General features: G+C 39.3%; 1 protein-coding gene and 1 pseudogene across 46 annotated transcripts in view; one reads left to right on the top strand and one right to left on the bottom strand.

Moving 5' to 3' along the window:
* PAM (peptidylglycine alpha-amidating monooxygenase) overlaps positions 1-26,171 on the bottom strand; it is a 323,041-nt gene that overhangs the window by 144,648 nt on the left and 152,222 nt on the right. The window lies entirely within an intron of this gene.
* On the top strand, positions 7,756-8,055 carry LOC138931546 (small ribosomal subunit protein eS26 pseudogene; annotated as a pseudogene).

Raw genomic sequence — 26,171 nt, 5'->3', positions numbered from 1 at the left:
TAAAGCTCAAGTATTTTTATGTACTCATGCTACCTATCAGCAGAATTTTTGGCCTGAAAGATGATTAGTTTTTTTCATTTTATTGTGGCACTTAAAATTGGTACAAAGATTTTTAGGAAAGCAATACAGCAACACACACGAGAAAACCCTTTTTCCCTTAGAGTGAACTGAGCATACAGTCATCAGGACATATCACAAAGGCCATAGTAAATCAAATATATGCCACCTGAGTCACATGTAGGAGGTCTAATCAAATGCTAATCATCACTAAGAATAAATCTGCAAATGACAGAAGACCAATGGCTTAAGCTAACAGAGATTGTAGGCTTTCACGTAATAAGTCCAGAAGTAGGACAGATGTAAGAATGGTTATCTCATGCAGCAGCTCAACAATATCATCCAGGAGCTAGGTTCTTTCCATCTTCCAGCTTTGCCATATTCAATATATTGCTTTCTATCTGTAAAATTCTTTCCTCATGGTCACAAGATGGGTTGCAGCAGCTTCCAGTATCACAGTCTCACAGAGCAGTTCCCCAAGGCCAGCAGAGGGAGAATCTCTTCCTTAAAGTCCTTTTCAAAAGCAAAACTTTCCCCAAAGCACTTCACCTCCAGCAGAAGCCCCTTCACATCTAAATGGCCAGAACTGTGTCACAGGCCCGTCTCTAAACCAATCGGTTGCAAGGAAGCCTAATCAAGATTCATTTTCTGGGCTAAGGGAGGCCAATGCTGGAACAAAACTGGGGTTCTGTTAGCAAGAAAGGGAGGAGATGTATGTGGGCTAGGCAACCAATATGTCCTGACAAACACATTTCTGAAAGCAAAAACAAAGCCTTCAAAATTCTAAATTTAACTAGAAGTAGATCATCTGTGGGCAACTTGGTCCATTTCAACATATTAATCTGCAATGGTTCAGAATATTTGGAACCCTGTCTTACTGTCTAATAAAATAACTAGGTCAAAACTGCATTTTCAATTGGACATTTTCTGCTACATCTCTTAACTAGATGCGACAAGGCATTTAGATTTAGGGATCACAAATGGATAAAATACAAACTCCCAGTTTGGCAAGCCTGACGATCTCGAGGGAAATGAGACATGGAAAGCTAGTTCAAATCTAAATTAAATAAAGGCAACTGTGCCTTCTGAAAACTGAACTCCTTTCTTCGGAATAACAGGTATAACCAGCGGAGGGTACTTATGTTTATGGATGAAGTCATATATTTAAATATAACGATCAAGCCATTCTGCTTCTCCCCACCAAGTAGCAATTCCGTGACTTATTCATTTTCCTTAGACTTACAACTCATAAAGAAAACATTACAACAGATTTGCATCCTTGCCTTGAACTGCTAAGAGGAACTATATAATCAAATATAAAAATATTCTTTGGAATGTTCTCTGCTTTTCCCTTTGACTTCATAAACCTCTATTTCAACATCAGGCCATTACAATAAGGCTCCCTGTTTGCTAGTCTGTCTCCTGCTATTGGACTGTGTTTCAGAGCTGAAACCCTGACTTATTCTTATTTGTATTCCCAAAGACAACCTGGCATTAGCACTAGGTCTGCAGCGAATGTTGGCCGAATTAGTTTGTTGAATTTTGCCATGCTACATCACTAATAACCTTTCATAAAGGACCTATTTCTACAAAAATAGCTCCAGAGCATTGACTCATTTTTTCCCTTCAAGAATTTTATTCCTGCTTTTTTGAACCCAATTTAACCACTGTAATTTTCCAACTTCCATTGAGAGACAATATTAATAATTCAAGACAAGGAATGATGCTACAAAGGTTGACTTCTCTTTGCACTGAAACTCCCTGGGGTGAACACCTGTCATAAAGCTAATGGGCTTATTATTATAATGAAGCAAACAGCTGTAGAAACTGCAAATGTCCATTTTCCAAATATGTTTTTACTTATCATCAGTTCATTTTACATTATAGACATAAATACAGCACTTCAGTGCATCCTTCTTTAAGCCAGTTTGGAAACTTCTTAACACAAATGAAAAAGTAAATTCAATGTTTTACAATGAAATTCAGCTTTGTTTTCTTATATTTTCTCAGATACACATACTCATATAAACATACAGCATGATAAGTACGATAAAACTAAGTAACCCTAAATTATCATCAATGTATAATTAGGTTTATCTAGTCAGTGGCCCTTAGTTGATGCGAAAGGAAAACTTACTCTTCTGTATCCAGCAGTTTATAGAATATAAACTATAAACAATATAAACTGAATTCAAGAGTGATCGAATAGTTTACGGGGTAAACTTTCTTTTTATAGAAATATTTCCAATGACAAATTCCAGAGGAATGACAGAATTAGAATACTCATGATATGTGACTTCTAATGAACCCAGGCAATGATAAATATCCACGGTTGCTAAAACCATAGATGAAAGGTTGATAGGTAACTCTACAGTGAATTAATCAATCTCACAATTCCTAACTTAATAAGAATAACATCGTAAGAAGAGAGACAATCAGACATTATATGCTTTCTGTTGGTACTATATAACATCACCTATGAAATATTCTTGCCAAAACCCTAACATAAATCTGCTCAAGCCTTTGGCTGTATCAGTATAAGCAAACAAAAGTCAGAGGGACATGTTAAATGATACTTGAGTGATGCAGTCAGCAAATCCTAGAATGTAGGAAACCCTTTAGGACAAGTACCCTAAAGGAAAAAAAAAAGAGACAAATGGAATCTCAAGATTCCTAAAAGAGACAGGATTAAGATTTACCATGTGGACCACATTTGAATTCTGATGCAAACAAACCTACATTTAAAAATATACACTATCAAAGAAACTTGATGCTGACTAGATACTTGGTGATATAATGGTAATAATGGTGATTGTGATTACATTTAAAAATGAAGTATTCACCTTTTGAAAATACATAACAAAGTACTATGAAATGAAATGATGTCTAGGAGATACCTGAAAATAATTCAGTGTGTGTGTGTGTGTGTGTGCACGCGCATTGGGGAGGAATCAAGTAGAGGACTATGGATAAAACAAGAATGACCATGTGCTGATAACCACTGATGGGTACATGGGGACGCATTATACAAGCTCAACAATTCTGTATATATTAGAAATTTTCTATTTAAATGCTTAAAACTAGAAGATACAGTTTGTCCAACCTACCAACCAATTAATGTAACAGCCAGCAAACTGATTCTATATATTTTACTCCTGGGAGATAACATTTGAAAGGAAAAGCTCTTTTCTTAGAATCTAATGAAGGAAACAAAGCTCACCACTAGGAAATAGTGAAGTGCTGAGTAAACTCCAGGAGTTGGTGTGGACAGGGAAGCCTGGCATGCAGCAGTCCATGGGGTTGCAAAGAGTAGGACACGACTGAGCGACTGAACTGAACTGAGCTTTGGGTTAAGGGCTGATGAGTGACAATAGTTCAAAGAAAGGATGATCTGGTCCCAGATGGGTCCCTTGGCTGGGCCTAATACTGAGAGGTTCCTCACTACTAACATGATTAAGCAGAAAGTGGGGGATACAGACAAGATAACAAGGGCATACTTATCTTACACCTTTTAACTCATGTTCAGATTTTAACACTTGTAATGCACACACTTAAAATATTTTACAGATCTTGCCATTTTCTTGTGAATGGCACTGTATAGGGCAGGTGGCATGGCATCATTTCTACAATGGAAGTATTCCTTTTCTGTGTTTACTACTTAAGATATATCAGCCAAGATCCCCTTAGGAAACAGAGGGTACAAATTAAGAGGGCAACTGAAGAGCCAAAGAACCAAGGACACAGCCGCTGGCTGGGTGAAGAGAAGTATGTAAGGTAGGTTGAAATACCCTAGAATTTATAAAGCACTAAGCTTGATGAACGTGAAAGAGGAGAGTGAAAAAGTTGGCTTGAAGTTAAACATTCAGAAAAGGAAGATCATGGCATCTGGTCCTATCACTTCATGGCAAATAGATGGGGAAAGAGTGGAAACAGTGTCAGACTTTATTTCTGGGGGCTCCAAAATCACTGCAGATGGTAATTGCAGCCATGAAATTAAAAGACACTTACTCCTTGGAAGGAAAGTTATGACCAACCTAGATAGCATATTAAAAAGGAGAGATATTACTTTGCCAACAAAGGTCTGTCTAGTCAAGGCTATGGTTTTTCCAGTGGTCATGTATGGATGTGAGAGTTGGACTGTGAAGAAAGCTGAGTGCCGAAGAACTGATGCCTTTGAACTGTGCTGCTGGAGAAGACTCTTGCGAGTCCCTGGGACTGCAAGGAGATCCAGCTAGTCCATCCTAAATGAGACCAGTCCTGGGTGTTCATTGGAAGAACTGATGCTGAAGCTGAAACTCCAATACTCTGGCCTCCTGATGCAAAGAGTTGACTTATTGGAAAAGACTCTGATGCTGGGAGGGATTGGGGGCAGGAGGAGAAGGGAATGACAGAGAATGAGATGGCATCACCAACTCGATGGATGAGTTTGAGTGAACTCCGGGAGTTGGTGATGGACTGGGAGGCCTGGTGTGCTGCAGTTCATGGGGTCGCAAAGAGTCAGACACGATTGAGTGACTGAACTGAACTGAAGCTGTTACCCATTATTTCATGGGAAATAGATGGGGAAACAGTGGAAACAGTGTCAGACTTTATTTTTGGGGGCTCCAAAATCACTGCAGATGGTGATTGCAGCCATGAAATTCAAAAGACGCTTACTCCTTGGAAGGAAAGTTATGACCAAACTAGACAGCATATTAAAAAGCAGAGATATTACTTTGCCAACAAAGGTCTGTCTAGTCAAGGCTATGGTTTTTTCAGTGGTCACGTTTGGATGTGAGAGTTGGACTGTGAAGAAAGCTGAGCACTGAAGAATTGATGCTTTTGAACTGTGGTTTTGGAGAAGACTCTTGAGAGTCCCTTGGACTGCAAGGAGATCCAACTAGTTCATCCTAAATGAGACCAGTCCTGGGTGTTCATTGGAAGGACTGATGCTGAAGCTGAAACTCCAATACTCTGGCCACCTCATGCGAAGAGTTGACTCATTGGGAAAGACCCTGATGCTGGGAGGGATTGGGGGCAGGAGGAGAAGGGGACAACACAGGATGAGATGGCTGGATTGCATCACTGACTCAATGCACATGAGTTTGGGTGAACTCCGGGAGTTGGTGATGGGCAGGGAGGTCTGGTGTGCTGTGATTCACTGGGTCGCAAAGAGGAGGACACGACTGAGTGACTGAACTGAACTGAAGCTGTTACCACTCAAAGATGTATGAGTCAAGAAGGAGAGTCTCCAAATCCAAAAATTGTTACCATAGGAGATGACATAGTTATGACATAGGGAGAGAACGCTAGTCACTTGCTCAACAGAGAAGGAACTGGGGACTTTCCTGGTGGTCCAGTGGCTAAGATTCCATGCTGTCAAAGCAGAGTGTCTCAGTTCCATCCTTGGTCAGGGAACTAGATCCTACATGCCACCACTAAGACCAGGCACAGCCAAACAAATAAATAAAGAAAAACAAATATCAAATAAAGAATAGGAACCAAGAAAATAAATACTCTGATGTCATCCTATTGCTTTCCCATCTTTGGCAGTTCCTCCTACTGACTGAAGGCTGAGAGCCAGAGAAGCCAGAGAGCAAAGGAGCCTATGGGTGGCACCCATAGAGTTCCGTCGCCCAGAGGAGGCTGGAGTGGAAAGCACACTGAGAGAGGCCAGTGGAGCACGTATTATACAATGCAGGTGCTTCGGCATTTCTTAACACATTAAAAAATGCTCAAACAGAAGCTCAGAAACAAAACGAAGTGACCAAGTCTTCTCTTAGCATCTGAGAGGCCCTGGGCAGAGAAGTAGAGTCTCTCCAAAGGGGAAGACGTCAGATAAACAAAGGTAAGAAGAGGACCTGAGCTAAAAAATTGCATTTGAACAAAACCCAGAGAGGGGAGTAAGCGTGGTGGAAGCAGAAATAAGCTGGTGAATGGACAAACAGGCACAAAGGTGACATTTTAGGGAAATCTGAAAAAGGAAGTTGGGTAAATCTGAATTAAGCCAGATAATAAAAGAGCTTGGGTGATGATGAGAACTTAGATTTGATCTGTTTAGATGTGACGTCAGTCAAGATGAATGAGTTGAGATGTGGGGCATAAAACCATGAGTGTAGTCATTTAGGAAGAACACTCGGATGGAACTGAGAATGAGCAATGAGGATACAGTGGGAGGGGGATGCCAGTGGAGTCTGGAACCAAACCCAGAGATGGCTGCTACCAAATCAGGTAAAGTCTGTAACAAGAAGGGGCTTCCCTGGTGGCTCACTAGCAAAAGAATCCATCTGCAATGCAGGAGACGCAGGTTCATCCCTGGGTTGGGAAAATCCCCCGGGGCAGAAAATGGCAAACTGATCCAGTACTATTGCCTTGGAAATTCCATGGAAAGAGGAGCCTGGCGGGTTACAGTCCATGAGGTCACAAAAGAAGCAGACACGATTTAGGGACTAGACAGCAACTACTGTTCATGGGGGAGTGGCAGTGGAAATCCACTCATTCTCCAGCCATGCGTTCACAGTCTGTCTATCCCACAAATGGATGCTGAGGCTTCCGTTAGTGACCTGGACGAGACCTGGAGGATACAACGGTGAGCAAAGACAGATGTGTTTCCTTCTCTTACATAGTCTTCAGTCTGATGAGGAAAGAAAAGTATGAATGGAATAACGACATGAGCAAAGGTAAAAATCGCAGTTGTGAGGATATTCTGAAACAGAGGCAGGTGGAGCTGTGGGAGCTATGACAGCTCTCTGAAAGGCAGGAGTGGGGAGGAGAGACAGAGGGGGTGGTTAGGAAAGGTCCTCCAAGAGAACGAGGCTTAGGTGGAGACCTGAAAGCTGGGAAGGCGTTACCCAGGGCAAACAGGGAGGGGAGAGCGAGCACGGCAAGGACCCAGCAAGGACCCAGGAATGGAGAAGGACAGGGAATAAAGAAAGCCACTGGCTCAGGACAAAGAGGCAAAAATCTGGAAGACAGAGCAAAAGAAGAAATGAAAAGAATCGTAGATACCTAGAATACAGACCACTAAGGAGGTAAAACAGTCTAATGTGGTTCCAACCATTTTAAGCAAGGAGATGAGATATTTAACTACCGAATCAGTCTGTACCTGCCAATGTGCTCTGTGCCTTGACTGAAGAACACAGCCCATTCTTCATAAATATTTATTAGGCACTCTGCATGGAATTGGGCATATAGCCTTAGCTAGGCAGACAACACTTAGTATATCATAGGAGTCATCACCCCACTTGCTTTCCTATGTGTCCCCAGGAGCAGAAGAAAACAGGTACAGAATCAAGGAAGATCTACTAATCAACAAATATTCACTGGGTACCTTTCATGTGCAAGACATGATATAAAACACTGTGAAAATAATACCTTGTCTGTAGGAGAGGTATGAGCTGGCTTCATTTCAATGTAGATTATATTTGTTTGCTCAGCATGAGCATTAACTGACAAAAATATGCACCAAGATTGAATAAGATGCAGTCATTAGTTTCAGAGAGCCTTTCTCTAAGCAGAACAGATTTAAAACATGAGAATGAATCACAGCAAGTGACAATGCAATAGGTTTATCAGAACAGTATAAATTATGGTAGCACTAGACCAGATCTCTCTGAGGAGACCAGTCAGGTTCATGGGGAAAGGGACCCAGATTCTGTACTTTAATGAGGCAAGATTTCACTACGTGAAGAAGGCCGCTCTCACCTCTGCACTCCCAAGATGACCAAGAAAAGAAGGAACAAAGGTCATGCCAAAAAGGGCCATGGCCACGTGCAGCCTACTTGCTGCACCAGCTGTGCCCGACACGTGCCCAAGGATAGGGCCATTAAGAAGTTCCTCATTAGGAACATCGTAGAGGCCGCAGCCATCAGGGACATTTCTGAAGTGAGTGTTTTTGATGCCCATGTGCTTCCCAAGCTGTGTGTGAAACTACATTACTGCCTGAGTTGTGCCATTCACAGCAAAGTAGTCAGGAATCACTCTTGGGAAGCCCGGAAGGATCGAACACCTGCACCCTGATTCAGACCTCTGGGTGCAGCCCCATGTCCTCCACCAAAGCCCATGTAAGGATCCAAGTCCTTAAAGACTGAAAGAAATATTGGTTACTATGAAAGGACAATAAAATGGAAATTACACACACACAAATAGGTGAAAGATTCAGGGCAAACAAATTACAATAAGCAGAAAGAATAACCTCAGCAGATTCAAAGGCATCTATTGGTGGGAATAATAAATAGGCTGAGTGTGGTAGGAAATAGGGAACTCAGAAAAAAGAAAAGCAGGAAATAAGAAAAGTGATTCAGATGGGGACCACAGGGCAGAGAATTGAAAAAAAAAAAAAGGACTAGGAAATGTATTTGATTAGAATAAGGAGTTGTTGAAGATTTCTGAATAGGAGAACAGCATGACCAGAGACGATTAAGAAAATCGCATGGAATGAAAAACAGCAATAAGATAATGGAATGGTTTAAGAGCACGAGATCTAGAGCCAGTCTTGCCTGAACTCGAGCCCAGACTTCCCCACAACTACGACTTGCAATAAAAATGAGCTACTGATAAACACAATGTCGTGGGTGAATCACAAAAGCAGCATGCTAAGCGAAAGAAGCCAGACACCAAACACACTGTTGCGTTACATCTACATGTATATCTATAAAAGGCTAAACCAGTGATGGAACCATCAGCAGTTCCCAGGGGATACAGGATGGGGATGAGGAAAGGCATGGGGGGAACGACGGGACATGAGGGAATGCCTGGGGTGAAACAAACGTCCTTTATCATGTCTTCCTGGCAGTTACACAACTGCATATTATTTGCCAGCATTCATCAAGTTGTAGACTTAAAATTGGTGAATTTTTAGGTAAATTATATCTCAAATAAGCTGACAGAAATGAAAATATCATGCAGGAATAAAAAGTTAGGTAGTAGTTAAAATGAAAACATTGAAGCTCAGAATATTTCTTCCATATGAAAAGCACAGCAGCAGAGGACTCCTAAGTCATGATCCATGCGGAGACACCCAAAATGCTACAGCCACGTGTGTGTGTGTGTGTGTGTGTGTGTGGAGAAACCCAAAATGCTACAGCCACTGGTGTGTGTGTGTGTGTGTGTGTGTGTATGCGTGCAGAGACACCCAAAATGCTACAGCCACTGGTGTGTGTGTGTGTGTGTGTAGACACCCAAAATGCTACAGCCACTGGTGTGTGTGTGTGTGTGTGTGCGCACACAGAGACACCCAAAATGCTACAGCCACTGGTGTGTGTGTGTGTGTGTGTATGTGAGTGTGTGTGTCCAAGCACATGCTTAGGAATACTGGGGCAGAACAGGAAATATTCTTGATATGAAGATAATTTCCCTCCTTTCTAAAAAAATTAATCAAATAATCTTTATTGGAACACAGCATCATTTTTAGGCTCAGGGAACAGAATGATGAACAAGACAGGTAAGTCTTTCCTCTTAAGGAACTTGACAGTCTATCTCAAGAAAGATGCAGGTGGAGATGATGTTTCAGTGAAGAGTCATGAAATGGAGATTTGTTCCTCTAGTGATTAATAGTCAGATGGAATTCAGATTTCTCCCCCAGGCCCACAAAAGTAATACTGTAAATAATGGCTGGCTAACGAGGCTCGTTTATTCATTTGCATTACACAATAGGTTAGGTGCATTATAGTGACTGCTGTACATGAGTATTACAATGATTATTTTATAAAATATAATAAAATGTTGGTTAGATTATTTTATAAAACTTTAGTTTATGTTTAAAAATGAATTCAGAAAATGGTTTGGCAGACAGATATTTAGAAAAGGAAGAGTTGGAAAAATCATTTCAATCTTGTTTACATTTCAATATTTGAGCAAAATTTCTATAAAATTTTATATATGCCTGAGTTAACTCTACTAATACTTATATATTTTCAATAATACGCTTGGATTTCATTATTAGCTTCAAATATACTTTAAAAAACTCATTCTAAATCAATGATTTCTTGAATTGACATCACAATGAAGACTCTCAATCATTCCATTTAATTCATGTCCTCCTTCATAACATAGTGATTCACAAGTTTGCAAATGTATTAGACCATAATACATAGGTTTTAGACATTTTATTTTAAAAATACAAGAAAACAAGCTTGGACTCATATATTTGTCAATTTTTTTTGGACAACTGACATGGTTTTTTTTTTTTAGTCTTGGGGAATACATGTTGTGGGAAGTGAGGAAATAAGTGACATGGAGTCTTCCAATGGCAGCACACTTGGAAGCATTAAAAGAGTGCTAGATTTGGCTTTTATTTGCTGCAGTGGCACTTCAAACTTCTTTGGCTATTGCAGAAGGTTTTCAGGTCACCACAAACAGAAGTGAAAAGAGAATAATGTGGCCAGTAACTGTGTGAAGTACCTTATTTATTTCAACTGACTCCTGCTACAATTGATTGAAGGACTAAAAGTCCCCTTACGCCTAACAGCCGTGGGCTTCTAGACTCAGGCTCCCTGTGCTGATCAACTAAACTCTAGGTAGAAGATAGAACACTATATACCTCTAGCAGAGTCAAAGAATTCATGTTGAGTAAGATAAATTTTTTACTCTCAACTCTGAACTATTCAGGGCAGGAACTTAATTTCCTCACCCTTGAGCACAATTTTCCCCATTTTGTATTATGGAGCGGTTATGACTGCAGAAAAACAATACAGAGACAATCTGTTAACTTCTAAACTTGTTTGACCACACTACAATCACTTCTTTCTTGCATTTGCCCAGGCTACCAAGGTATCTTCTTTGCTGCATCTACTGTGTCTGCCTTTAAAGTTCAAGGCAAGTAGATGAAACCACACCAGTAAAATATCTGTGAATACTGCCTTAGCATCTATGAAAAATACATTAAGGAGAAGAAGGTAGTATTTTAACATGTCCAAAATGGGGAAGCTAAATATTATAGCTAACAATATCAATTGTAGAAACAGTAAGGTAAACAGAATTCGCATCCTCATAGCAAAAGGATAATTCAGCTGGAAGCAAATGATTAACCATAGATCAGTACAGCTTACCACAAAATGAAAAACTTTTATTTTCATAAACAGTAAAGACTAAAATATTGTAGTGATATTTTTCTGCCTGCATTGAATTTGACTGCAGCTTTTCTGTTTTGGATTCTATTTCTGAATTAAAATATTTAAAAATAATCTAGTAAAGTTTTTTCAGTCTTACATAAAATTATTAAATAAGGGTGTTAAAGTGTTAACTGTGTGCACCTCTGAGATCCATGAGAGGAAATACTCTAATCTTGCAGAAACATCATTTGCCCTTTGTAAATCGATGTTGCCATGGCAACTGTTTTCATTTAATACTGTATTAGCTGAGTTGGGAGGATGATGCAGTATACAGAGCCAATGTACTCCCTGTTTTTATGTATGTTCCTCTTCAAAAATGCTCTGAGGTTTGTTGGAGGGGGTGACTTTTGCATGCTAAGACAGAGCCATGCCTTAAAGGTGTACATCAGATTTGTCCCTTTATACATGATTAAGTAGAATACCTTATCTGTGAAAAGCAATCTGTGCCTGGAAAGAGTATGTTCTGCACTTCTGCTTAAAGAATACAACATTCACGTGGAATGGCTCCAAATGTTCCTCTTCAATAGGGTTACTGAAATATTAATTCAGACTACATAAATCTGAAAATAAGTGAAGAAAGAGGATTTTTCTGGGGGCTAATAAGTGCAAAGAGCATCACTTTTCTTGCTAATGTGGAAAGATATGCATGGTTGCTTTCCACAAATATCTTCAGACTGACTATAATAGAAGAATGACCCCCTACAAATCTGGCTCTATTTGTTTCTAAACGTGTACCAAATTTCCTAAATTCTTTCATTAATCAGGCTCTCTTAACAGCACTGTTGCAAAGCAGAGAAATAGGAATTAAAAATTTATCAATTAGAGGCATTGTGTGGAAAACCCCTCTAGAGATTTCTGGAATATTAGGGGTTTATACCAAGAAAGTAGATGATTCTTTTTGTTGGCATTCTTTTTCCTGGTGATACTGTTTGTTTCTCTGTTAAATTTTAGCAACTATAAAATAGACGTTCTTTTAATGATAAGATAATTTGGATATGTACTAGAAAATCTGTTGTCATACTCCTCCACTGCCTCTCCAAGGGAACCAGCGTTTACAAGTTTACAGTGCCTTTTTCCAACTTCCTCCATGCTTGTACAAAAACGTATATCCAAACAGACCCATATATATAGACATTTTATTATTTATTTTTATTAAGACAGGGTCACACTCTGCACATGACTCTGCAGTTTGCTTCTCTCACTTAATGCACGGTGACAGTTGTTCTAAGGTAAGACAACAGACCCATCTTAGTTTTACACTTAATGCATAATATTCTAAGGGCTTCCCTGGTGGCTCAGACAGTAAAGAATCTGCCCACAGTGCAGGAGACATGGGTTCGATCCCTGGCTCAGGAAGATCCCCTGGAGAAGGGAACGGTTACCCACTCTAGTATTCTTACCTGGAGAATCTCATGAACAGAGGAGGCTGGCGGGCTGTAGTCCACGGGGTCGCAAAGAGTCAGACACGACTGAGTGACTAACACTTCCCTTTATTGCATAATATTCTATAGAATGATCTCCCACAATTTTAAGGATACAAATATTTTTACTTTAAAAGATAATGCCAGATAATTTTATTAAAAAGATTGTGGCAATGCATTCTCCACCAACAATGTATGAGCCTGCCCATGTCTTTTAATCCTTATAAGCTCTATTATAGCTCTTTTTAACATATTTTGCCATGTTAATGAGTTAAAAATATGGTATTTTTTCTCTTTAGTTTTATGATTCTTTTTTATGATGATTAACAGGGTTTAAGCCTTTTCCATTCTGTTAATTTAAAACTAATATCCTTCATTGCTTTCGGGTGGCTTGCCTTCTCAGTAGTCTGTGGGACTGCTTTATGTATTTGGCATGTTAGTCTTTTCTCTGTCATGTTTTTACTCATTCTCAATCTATTCTTGGTTAAATAATTCTTACCTTTAAAAGTTTGTGTGTATGTATACATGTTTTTTTGTTTTTGTTTTGTTTTATCTTTCTAGCTTGGAAAATCCCATGGATGGAGGAGCCTGGTGGGCTGCAGTCCATGGGATCGCGAAGTTGGAGACAACTGAGCAACTTCACTTTCACTTTTCACTTTCGTGCATTGGAGAAGGAAATGGCGACCCACTCCAGTGTTCTTGCCTGGAGAATCCCAGGGACAGAAGAGCCTGGTGGGCTGCCATCTCTGGGGTCGCACAGTAGGACACAACTGAAGCGACTTAGCAGAAGCAGCAGTGTCTTCTATAGTTAGTGGTCTGTTCAGGTTTTTAAATATATTTTAGGTCAATCTGGATAGCTAATTATTTTCTAGAAAAGCACCATTTTCTCAAGATTATAAAACATACCAACAGAGGTACAAATAATATCTAAAATGTTTTCTTTATACTTACAAATAATATATAATTTTTGTAGTTTTTAGTCTTTAGTTAGGCTTGCCATGAGCTTATCCATTTTAATGGATATTCAAATAAGTGGTTTATTATTTCATTTATATTATTATTTGACCTATTTTATAAATATCAGCTTCTATCTTTAATCTTTCTTTTTGCTGATTTAACTGCTGTTTTCTTAAGTTGAATTATCTATTTAAACTTACTTTCATGCTGCTGCTACTGCAGCTGCTAAGTCACTTCAGTCCTGTCCGACTCTGTGCGACCCCATAGACGGCAGCCCACCAGGCTCCCCCATCCCTGGGATTCTCCAGGCAAGAACACTGGAGTGGGTTGCCATTTCCTTCTCCAATGCAGTATTTAAGGCCATCAGTTTTTCTCTGCATACTGCTTTATCTGGGTCTCATGGGTTTTGTTATTAAAATATTTGCCTTGCCAACGCTTTATAGATAATTTATAATTTTAGTTTTGTTTTTCTGCTTTTTTCATGGATTGTATAGAATAATGGTCCTTAATTTCTAAGTAGCTGTTTTCCAAAGCATCTCCCCATGGTCTATTCTAGTTTTATTGGTTATCACAGAGAGGATAAGAGGTATAAAACTCTACTGTAGTAAGCTGAAGTTTCTTAATTCTAGCTATGTGATTTTTAGGATATTTTATATATATTCAGAAATGTATATTCTCTTTCTACAATGTAAAATTATATATATATGTTAAATTACATTTACTATGTGTTAAATATATTAAATTATTCTATTGACTAAAATATTCAACTTCTTTACACATTTCCTCTTTGGAGTCTATTTGATATATCAAACATTCCTTTATAAATGTATTTTGATCAATTTCATTTTGAATATTTGTTTTACATGATTGATAGTGATGGTTTTGGTGCCTAAAGGTATGTAACTCTTCTCTTAGTTAACTGTACCTACCAGATTCTTTCAAAGACAAAATTATAAAAGTTGACGTTCTGATTATGTCATCTGTTTATAGCACTATTTCTAGGATGGTGCTTTTTATAGGGATTCCAAATGTTTGTTTCCAAATCTCTCTACTCACGAACTGCTGTTGCTGCTGCTGTGTAGCTTCAGTCGTGTCGGACTCTGTGCGACCCCATAGATGGCAGCCTACCAGGCTCCTCCGTCCCTGGGATTCTCCAGGCAAGAATACTGGAGTGGGTTTGCCATTTCCTTCTCCAATGAATGAAAGTGAAAAGGGAAAGTGAAGTCGCTCAGTCGTGCCTGACTCTCAGCGACCCCATGGACTGCAGCCTGCCAGGCTCCTCCGTCCATGGGATTTTCCAGGCAAGAGTGCTGGAGTGGGGTGCCATTGCAAATTCTACTGCCTCCACAAAGATTTCCTGAAGAAGAAAGAAAGAAATGCAGACTCTATCTGCATGTACAGGGTTTCCCAGGTGGTGCCAGTGGCAAAGAATCCCCCTGAAAATGCAGGAGATGTAAGAGACGTGGACTCCATTCCTGGGTCAGGAAGATGCCCTGGGGGAGGGCATGGCAACCCACTCCAGTATTCTTGCCTGGAGAATCACATGAACAGAGGAGCCTGGCAGGTCCAGTCCATAGGGGCGCAAAGAGTCAGACATAACTGAAGCGACTTAGCACACATGTGTTTATATAATATAGTTTAGAAAATTTTAATTGTTGTCCTGACTAAAGTATTGTTGCAATCACCTTCTTCATGCTCAGCTTGATCCTTTGTAATTCTTTCTCTCAACTCTTCTAAGGTACTTTTGTGCCTTGCAGTAATTACTTGATAACATGCCTTAACTCATCTTCTGTAAATATAATTTAGGGCAAAAGTAACAGTAACTAGTAATTTCCTGAGTGGTATTAAGCTTTACAGATAATTCACTTAACTACAATCCTGTCAGGTGAGAACTGTTATTATCCCCATTTTAAGATGAAGAAATTGAAGCTCATTAAAGGTTAAGTAGGAAGTCAAGAAACACCTAGAGTAACAGGCAAATTTGGCCTTGGAGTACGGAATGAAGCAGGGCAAAGGCTAACAGAGTTCTACAAGGAGAACACATTGGCATAGCAAACAACGCAAGGAAGGACTCTACACACGTACATCATCAGATGGCCAACACCAAAATCAGATTGTTTATATTCTTCACAGCCAAAGATGGAGATCTATATAGTCAGCAAAAAGAAGACTGGGAGTCAACTGTGGCTCAGATCATGAACTCCTTATTGCCAAATTCAGGCTTAAACTGAAGAAAGTGGGGAAAACCACTAGATCATTCATTCAGTCAGTCAGTCAGTTCAGTCGCTCAGTGGTGTCTGACTCTTTGCGACCCCATGAATCGCAGCACGCCAGGCCTCCCTGTCCATCACCATCTCCCAGAGTTCACTCAAACTCACATCCATTGAGTCAGTGATGCCATCCAGCCATCTCATCCTTGGTCGTCCCCTTCTCCTCCTGCCCCCAATCCCTCCCAGCATCAGAGTCTTTTCCAATGAGTCAACTCTTTGCATGAGGTGGCCAAAGTACTGGAGTTTCAGGCATGACTTAAAAAAAATCTCTTATGATTATACAGTGGAAGTGAGAAATAGATAGTCAGGCACTCTGTCTCTGATAGACAGAGTGCCTGATGAACTATGGACGGAGGTTCATGACATTGTACAAGAGACAGGTTTTAAGACCATCCCCATGGAAAAGAAATGCAAAAAAGCAAAATGGCTGTCTGCAGAGGCCTTACAAATAGCTGTGAAAAGAAGAGAAGCAAAAAGCAAAGGAGAAAAGGAAAAATATAAGCATCTGAATGTAGAGTTCCAAAGAATAACAAGGAAAGATAAGAAACCCTTCCTCAGTGATCAATGCAAAGAAATACAGGAAAACAACAGAATGGGAAAGACTAGAGATCTTTTCAAGAAAATTAGAGATACCAAGGGAACACTTCATGCAAAGATGGGCTCGGTAAAGGACAGAAATGGTATGGACCTAACAGAAGCAGAAGATATTAAGAATACACAGAAGAACTGTACCAAATAGATAATCATGATGGTGTGATCACTCACCTAGAGCCAGACATCCTAGAATGAGAAGTCAAGTGGGCCTTAGGAAGCATCACTACGAACAAAGCTAGTGGAGGTGATGGAATTCCAGTTGAGCTGTTTCAAATCCTGAAAGATGATGCTGTGAAAGTGCTGCATTCAATATGCCAGCAAATTTGGAAAACTCAGCAGTGGCCACAGGACTGGAAAAGGTCAGTTTTCATTCCAATCCCAAAGAAAGGCAATGCAAAAGAATGCTCAAACTACCACACAATTGCACTCATCTCACATGCTAGTAAAGTAATGCTCAAAATTCTCCAAGCCAGGCTTCAGCAATATATGAACCGTGAACTTCCAGATGTTCAAGCTGTTTTTAGAAAAGGTAGAGGAACCAGAGATCATATTGCCAACATCTGCTGGATCATGGAAAAAGCAAGAGAGTTCCAGAAAAACATCTATTTCTGCTTTATTGACTATGCCAAAGCCTTTGACTGTGTGGATCACAATAAACTGTGGAAAATTCTGAGAGAGATGGGAATACCAGACCACCTGACCGGCCTCTTGAGAAACCTATATGCAGGTCAGGAAGCAACAGTTAGAACTGGACATGGAACAACAGATTGGTTCCAAATAGGTAGAGGAGTATGTCAAGGCTGTATATTTTCACCCTGCTTATTTAACTTCTATGCAGAGTACATCATGAGCAACGCTGGGCTGGAAGAGGCACAAGCTGGAATCAAGATTGCCCGGAGAAACATCAATAACCTCAGGTATGCAGATGACACCACCTTTATGGCAGAAAGTGGAAGAGGAACTAAAAAGCCTCTTGATGAAAGAGAAAGTGGAGAGTGAAAAAGTTGGCTTAAAGCTCAACATTCAGAAAAGGAAGATCATGGCATCCGGTCCCATCACTTCATGGGAAATAGATGGGGAAACAGTGGAAACAGTGTAAGACTTTATTTTTGGGGGCTCCATAATCACTGCAGATGTTGATTGCAGCCATGAAATTAAAAGACGCTTACTCCTTGGAAGGAAAGTTATTATCAACCTAGACAGCGTATTAAAAAGCAGAGACTTTACTTTGTCAACAAAGGTCCGTCTAGTCAAGGCTATGGTTTTTCCAGTGGTCACGTATGGATGAGAGAGTTGGACTGTGAAGAAAGCTGAGCACCAAAGAATTGATGCTTTTGAACTGTGGCATTGGAGAAGACTCTTGAGAGTCCCTTGGATTGCAAGGAGATCCAACCAGTCCATCCTAAAGGAGATCATTCCTGGGTGTTCACTGGAAGGACTGATGCTGAAGCTAAAACTCCAATACTTTGGCCACCTCATGCAGAGTTGACTCATTGGAAAAGACTCTGATGCTGGGAGCAATTGGGGGCAGGAGGAGAAGGGTACCACAGAGGATGAGATGGCTGGATGGCATCACCAACTCAATGGACATGAGTTTGGGTGAACCTGGGAGTTGGTGATGGACAGGGAGGCCTGGCGTTCTGCGATTCATGGGGTCGCAGAGTCGGACACAACTGAGCGACTGAACTGAACTGAAATGAAATGTTAAGCAGCTCACCTAAGATCTCGCAAGCTGCAAGCTGCAGTGCTAGAGTTCTGATCTAGCTCTAGTCTTTCATCCCTTATTTCTGTTACATGTCTTATCCCCATAATAATTATAACATAAATAAGGGATAAGAGACATAGGAGTGGAAAAAGACTGCAGGAGAAATAAAGAACTTCGGAAAGTAAAAGTCGCTGAGTCGTGTCTGACTGTTTGCAACCCCATGGACTATACAGTCCAGTCCATGGCATTCTCCAGGCCAGAATACTGGAGTGGGTAACCTTTCCCTTCTCCAGGGGATCTTTCCGACCCAGGAATCGAACCAGGGTCTTCTGCATTGCAGGTGGATTCTTTACCAACTGAGCTATCAGGGAAGCCCTTGGAGGTTGCCATAAAGAACTGATGCTTTTGAACTGTGGTGTTGGAGCAGACTCTTGAGAGTCCCTTGGACTGCAAGGAGATTAAACCAGTCCATCCTAAAGGAAATCAACCCTAAATACTCATTGGAGGGACTGATGGTGAAGCTGAAATACTTTGGCCACCTCCTACAAAGAGATGACTTATTGGAAAAGATTTCTTGATGCTGGGAAAGACTGAAGGCAAGAGAAGAAGAGGACGACAGGATGAGGTGGTTGGATGCCATCACCAACTCAATGGACATGAGTTTGAGCAAGCTCTGGGAGATGGTGATGGACAAGCAAGCCTGGTGTGCTGCAGTCCATGGGGTCGCAAAGAGTCAGACAGGAGTGAGCGACTGAACAAAATAAAGTCTTGTTTTTAAATGTGAGGGGTATGGGAAGCTCTTAAAAGAGCTTTGGAGAAGGGCAATGTGGTCTGATTTCTGTTTTAATAAGATCCCTGTGGCTGCAGGAAGGAGCACAGGCTCTCAGGATATAAGAGCACAAGGCCAGTTAGGAGGTAAGGAGAGCTCTCTTCAAGATCCAGGAATGAGAGGCTGGGGCAGGGGCCAGGGTGGGAAAGCTGGGCGTGGGGACAAAGGGCTGGATTCTGGACGTATTTGGAAGGCAGAACCAACAGGATTTTCTGGCACATGATTTAAGTGGTGTGAGTAAGAGGAGCCAAGAAAGACCCCAGTCTATTTGGTCTAGAGAAACCGTAAGACAGGAATTGCCACTTAGCGAGATGGAGAAGTAAGATACACAGTATTCCAAATAAGAGAACTCTTGTTTATTACCATTTACTTATAAAAACTGAATAGCTAACTATGGAACAAAGATCATAGTGCTGTTAACCATACATGGGTATTTTTATTCTCTATGTTCTGTAAGTCAGAAGACACAGTTCATGAGATGTCGAAGGTTAAATCCATTTATTAGCCTAAATGGCATATGTAGTGGTTTCGATCGGGGATCAAAGGACAAGAGTCTATGGGTAGCTGTCTGCTTCAGTAAATAAAGTTTTTTATGGGAACAAAGCCAAGCTAATCATTTACATATTGTCTGCGGCTGCTTTCTAACTACAGAGGTTACAACTGGGACCTTATGGCTGACTGGCAAGCTGAAAATATTTACTATCTGACACTTTAAGAAATAATTTTCTAATCTCTGGCTTAGATTTAGACAGGGATAATTCAAAATTGTGTTAAACTGAACTAGGTTAATGGCAATATGTCTTTTAATAGCCTTTATCAGGAATATTTTATCAGAATTCAGATTAGCATCATTTCTTTCTAGACAGACATGAGAATATTTTTTTTAGTTTTTTATTTTTTTTAATTTTAAAATCTTTAATTCTTACATGTGTTCCAAAACATGAATCCCCCTCCCACCTCCCTCCCCATAACATCTCTGTGGGTCATCCTCATGCACCAGCCCCAAGCATGCTGTATCCTGCGTCAGACATAGACTGGCGATTTTTTTAAAGTTACTGAACAATTTAGGATGGAGCCAGTAATTTATATTTTGATTTTTTTTAACTAAAGAAAGCTTTTATTTTATAATATATGTGTAATAAAAAAATACTTCCGTGTGTGTACACATGAATGCACATAGAAAAATACATAGTGGTAACATTTTCTGAGAAACAGAGGCCATTAACAGATCAGCAACAGAGAATTATGAAATAAGCATGCATCTCAAATTCAAGTAAAACTGTATTTAAATCCTTGTTCTTTAATTTACAGGCTATTTGGCTATGGACAGCTTATTTAATCTACTTGAGTTTCAATTTCTCATATAAAAGAATTGGAATATTTGTACCCTGAACACAAAGTTTTTATGAGAATTAGTAAGACAATGCTTGTAAAATGACTAATACAGTAGTGTTACATAATGAGCACTGAGTAAATGTTTTCTCTTTTAAAAAATTAACCAATAAAAAAAAGGACTCTAAATCTTATTAAGAAAATAGGTGATTACAAGGGAGACTCTTATACAGTAGCTATTTTTTCTAATATCCTTAGGTATCCTGTTAATTTGAAAATATCAAACATTAACTGAAAATAGAAGTCTCCTTTCTGTTTCTCATTTTTAATAAAAAAAGGAAAAAACTGGTCTCTGTCTCTCTCTATATATGTGTATATATATATCTATATATATATATTTACAAGACTGAACTCAGATATGTGACATGTTTAGATTATTTTCATGGTGGCAAACCTCATTAATAGTTCAATCTTCCCTAAGTGGACATTAAATAGGTTTTAGTAAAAATAAGGAGGAAGCATCATACTTTAAACTTACATAATTAGCAATGAACTATATGAGACTTTAGCTGTTTACAAGAGCCATTTTTTTGTATTCTATTTATTTGTATAATTGAGGCTTGCTAATAAAGCAAGAGGTGAATTATATAAATAAATACAACTTAAGTGAAGTGAAAAGTGAAGTCGCTCAGTTGTGCCCAACTCTTTGCAACCCCATGGACTATAACTACCAGGATCCTCTGTCCATGGGATTTTCCAGGCAAGAATCCTGGAGTGGGTTGCCATTTCCTTCTCCAAGAGACCTTCCTGACCAAGGGATTGAACCCAGGTCTCCCACATTGTAGGCAGATGCTTTACCATCTGAGCTATCAGGGAAGTCCAAATACAATTTAAGAATTTGACAATTAGCATCCTACATGATACCAATCCTGAACTTCCAAAAAAGAAAGAGGAAAAAAACAATATGACACAGCTAAGCAAACAAAACAAGGGCCTGGTGACCTTCCTTTCTAATAATCACTGAATTTTCTTTGCCATTAGCTTCTCTATTGGTGAAAGAAGTAATAGTTCTTCCTTGGTTTGGGGAAGGGGAAGGGCATACCATTTTAATCTCTTTTGCTGCTCTTTTTCCAAATCTTGGCATTTTATACACATTGCCTAAGTCTTTCTAAATAAAAAACACATACTAGTCCAGAATTTGGATATTTCTTGATTTCCCTTCTTCAATAGCAAGATCACCATGCTTCTAGATTTTCATAAAGAGAGAAATAACGAAGAACAGAGGAAAAAGAAACACTAAAAGGCAAGAATACTGTTCATTTTAAGACAATGACTTAATGCAACCAGTTTTCACCCATGGTCTTTTCTTCACTGCAACAGAAATGCCCTGGTGCAGGACGGGCTACTGGAGGTGTTTCACAATCCTGGCCTCACAATGCTTAATACTGTCCAGACAGCTTCTCTCAGTCAAATCCCATCAGCCATGTGTGTTCTAGTGTACAGACTGGGTCAGAAGAGGATGCCGTGTAGTGGTGGGCAGGTCAGAGGACTATGAAAAGTAGAAAGGAACGTGACTGCCAAACACTCAGAGGTGGTCAGGAAACCAACGGCAGGGTTGCACGTTCAAGCTCTCAAGTCAGGTGGGAATCGCCCCTGGGCGCTGCCCAGCTGCTTCGGATCCATTCTCTACAGTGAGAACAGCTAACCTAAGGCTGATGCCCAGAGGCTGACGTTAATTTTCTCCTTTTGTGCAATAAGGCTTAATCTGAAAGTCAAACTGGCCTGTGAGGGAAAATGGAGACACAGAAGGGTGGAGTGTCTCCCTTCCTTTTATTTTTGTGCTCAAAAGAAAACAAGAGTTTTTATTTTTTTAATGCAAATATTACATAATAATAACTAGAAAGGAGACAAGTAAATTACAAACCCCAAAGAACTAAAAATTATTCCAGTAAAGCTTCATTTTTCTGGGCTCCTTTCCTACCTTGTCCTCAATTTTAAGCTCTGGCTGGGGAAACTTTTCCCCTATAATGACTGAATTTAAAATACCTAGATTTAACCTATTACAATATACCCCCAAATCAGTCATAAGCCAAACTTCTGTACAACTAAATGACTTTACATGAAAAAGTTTAATCAGCATTCTCAACATAAGAAAATGAAAGCACCACAATTCTGCATTTACCTTGTATTATGTATTACCTCTTTGATAAACACATATCCTTAGGAAATGCTGTTTATAAGTGATGTTATGATAACAGCTTGATATTTTAAAACTGATTTCCTAAACTAGTACAGTAAGAAAAGCGTATGAGAGCTAGGTGCTTATCATGTGATTGCACATGCCTTGCGGCAGTGGGAAATTTTTCCTTTCTTCCGTTAGAAAATAAAAAAGTTAAAATATATTAGTAAACATTTTCTAATGTTTGTTGTTCATGGGGGAGAAAAAAAGCAAAAACAAAGAGAAGGATTTTGAGAAGCTCTTGAGAAAATTCTGTAGGAAGTATTTTCTTCATTCTGGTTCCATTTGAATGACTACATTCTTTCACCATTATTTTGAAACAAGTGAAAATTTAAGGCTCTAATTTCAAGTTTTTCAACTTGTTGCTCTAGAGTGTCTGATTTTTAAATTCAGAACTCTTCGGTTTTCTTTCATTCCTGGTGATAGATATTTGTGCTCAGGAGCACAGAGGAAGACCATCTTCTCATTTTCAAGCATGATCTGTGACTCTTCAAAAGATAAACACAGAATGAGACCAGAATTTGCAAGCAGTTCAGAAAGGAAAAAGTGTTTTCCTTCATAGTTCTCAAATCGCTTCCAACATAAGGGAAGAAAATGACAGCCTAACACATCCTGATGGAAAGAAATTCAATTATCACATGATTTAGAGTTATTAGGTTCAAGAGAAAATATTTAACTTTTATAAAATTATATTTTTTTACAAATTAATTTACATTTGTGAATCCTTAAACCAAGACTTCAGAGAACCTATGCGGCACAAACAACAAATAAATAAATGCTATGTAAACACAGGATCTGAAAGGACTTAGACAAGAGTAATTTTTTAGTAAGGTCCATGTACAAAGTTCCAAGCAGAGTGAAGAAATCCAGGCTGACTTCAAATAAATACAGAAAAAAATTAAAGTTTCATACTGATGAACTGCTTTTGATAACTTTTTTTCTAGGCATAAAAGATATATAAGAACTTTGAGAAAAACATCCATTCTCAGTGTTCCTTCCCTGATCATAAGGGCCATTTTTAATGGGAATTACTCAAGAATAAGCACACCGAAAGATTTACTTCTTTGCTTATTTTCCCAGATTTCTCTCACCCAGGTTCAAACCTCCTATTTTTCTTCACTGGCCACCTTTCTTATTACTATGATGTCTTATCTACCCTATGAAACAATTACTGAAAGTATAAAGGCTGGTAATTTCTTTCTCATCTTAAGGTTCTTTCACAAAACGACATGAACTCATATTTTGGGAGAACTTAGCATGTACAGAGCAACTAAACAATGCCACTGGTACAACCTTGCTCAGTCTTCAGAATTATCCTAGGTAGGTACTATTATTATTGTGTCTATAGAAGAAGGGGCAGGACCAGCTAGTTAAGAAAATTCCTGAACTGACACCACAAGAGCTGTAACAAAAATGCTGTCAGCCTGGTTCCAAAGCCTACATTTTAGCCAACTAGATTTGGCTTAGATTGAGATGATATACTTTATGTAAAATCACTGTAATTATGCTTTAGCTATTTTATAATCAAACCTCCATGGGAGAGTTAACATATCAAATTGATGATAGCACCTTACAGTGATCATGAGCTGGCAGTTTATCAAACTATTTTGTTTGTTGATATGAGAGCTGGTGACAGCAAAAACCCACAGCGTCCCTGGTTAGAATGAAAATCAAAAGAAGAAGAAAATGTGCTAAAAGAAACAGTCTCAAAATACCACCACTTCAAGGATCTGGATTGGAAGTCAGTGACATCAGACACCAGATTCTACTTGAAAGTGTTAGTCGCTCAGTTGTGTCCGACTCTGCGACACCACGGAACTGTAGCCCCTCCAGGCTCCTCTGCCCATAGAATTGTCTAGGCAAGAATACTGGAGTGGGTAGCCATTCTCTTCTGCAGAGGATTATCCCAACCCAGGAATCGAACTGGGATCTCCTGCACTGCAGGTGGATTCTTTACCAAGTGAGCCATCAGGGAAGCCCCACTTTACCTCTGTTCTAGGCTACTTAGTAGCTGGTTGCTCATCTCCCTCATCTTGCCAATGCCTGAAAAACACTGATTAACAAGAAATTTATTAAAGAAGAAAGAAATTACTTTTTAAAATTTTAAGTCATAAGAAATAGCCCACTTTGAATATAAAATTGACATAGAAATAAATAATAAACTACTTAGATTCTCTGAAGCTGGTTTATATGGGAGCAACTTTTAAGCCTTTTACGGCTGCTCTGAAGTCTATGGAATGGTTGAATGGACTGCATCTCAGAGGTCTGACATGACTGGATATTATTTAGTAAGACATTGATCTAGATCTGTATGGCATCAACAGAATTAATTAGATGTGCTACCTGTATTATAGCTAAGGTTCTTTCCATCTCTACTCAATATCTGCTTGTTTCTCTATCCAAACCTGCCTAACAATCTAAAGTTCCCCAAGGAAAACACTTAAATCAGATTAATTGATGCATCATTTGTTATTGCCAAAACTTAAGATTTTCTTTGTTAAAAAAAAAATCTGTTGGGTGAATATATCTCTTCAAAAAACCTGGTCTGCCTAGTTACCAACTCAGTTTCTAGCTTCCCAGTTTCTTCTTTTCTTAACATTTGTTGCTCTTCTTGATCTTCTGCCATTAAAACACACACACACACACACACACACACATTTTAACTTCTCAAGGCCCTTCTTTGTTTCCACATTTTTCTTACTCCTTTTTTCTTATATGATTCTTGTATGTTCTAGTCTTCATACTATGGTTTTTCTTGATTTCTTTCTCCTTTTATTTTTGTCCTTTATCATTTTCTCCATGTATTTTGGCCAATTGTTCTTACTCCTTTTCATAGTTTATTTCCATCCTCTAGTAGTTCTTCTTTTTTTTTCTTTCTTCACCTTCTTATCTCTTTCCTCTTAAGGATCTGTATTAAACTTAAGTTTCATTTGCATTTTAAGAAAAGAATACTTGTTTCACCAAAAGTACTCATCACAATTCTAGATCTTCCTCACTAAGAACACAAAGTTTAGGAGAAAAGCGTTTCTGTTTCCATCTCTCCTTGGGTATACTCAACATGGGTATAATTATCATTTCTGGCACTAGTGGTAAAGAACCTGCCTGTCAATGCAGGAGACATAAGAGATAAGGGCTCGATCCCTGGGTCAGGAAAATCCCATGAGAAGGAAATGGCAACCCACTCCAGTGTTCTTGAGTGGAGAATGCCATGAACAGAGGAGGGCTACAGTTCATAGGGTCACAAAGAGTCGGATATGACTGAAACAACTTAACATGCATGCACGCATGAAGGTGTATGAGGCGTATGACATATATATATATACACACACATATATCAGCCAGATCAAGTCAGTAAATACTTGTGGCACGTAGTCAATAGAGAGGGCCAGGGAAAGTAGAAGAAACAGTCAACAACCAGTTCTGAGCTGACCAAACAGAACAATCAAATCAGTTGCCCAGCTAGGTGGTTTCAGTTACAAGTCACAGAAAATCCAACTCGGTCTGGTTGAAACGAAAAAGGCTAACACAAGAGATAACTCCGTAAGTAGCAATGTCACTGAGAACCTGCATTGCCATCTATGGTGTTAGTTTTACTCTAGACCTGGCTCCTTTCAAGAACTCAGCAGACCCTAAGACTAGATAGATGCCTTTTGCTTACACGCAACAAAAAAAATGCA

The sequence above is a fragment of the Ovis canadensis genome, chromosome 5, assembly GCF_042477335.2.
Source record: "Ovis canadensis isolate MfBH-ARS-UI-01 breed Bighorn chromosome 5, ARS-UI_OviCan_v2, whole genome shotgun sequence".
NCBI classification, from domain to species: Eukaryota; Metazoa; Chordata; class Mammalia; order Artiodactyla; family Bovidae; genus Ovis; species Ovis canadensis.
This window is presented reverse-complemented; position numbering and strand designations above follow the sequence as displayed.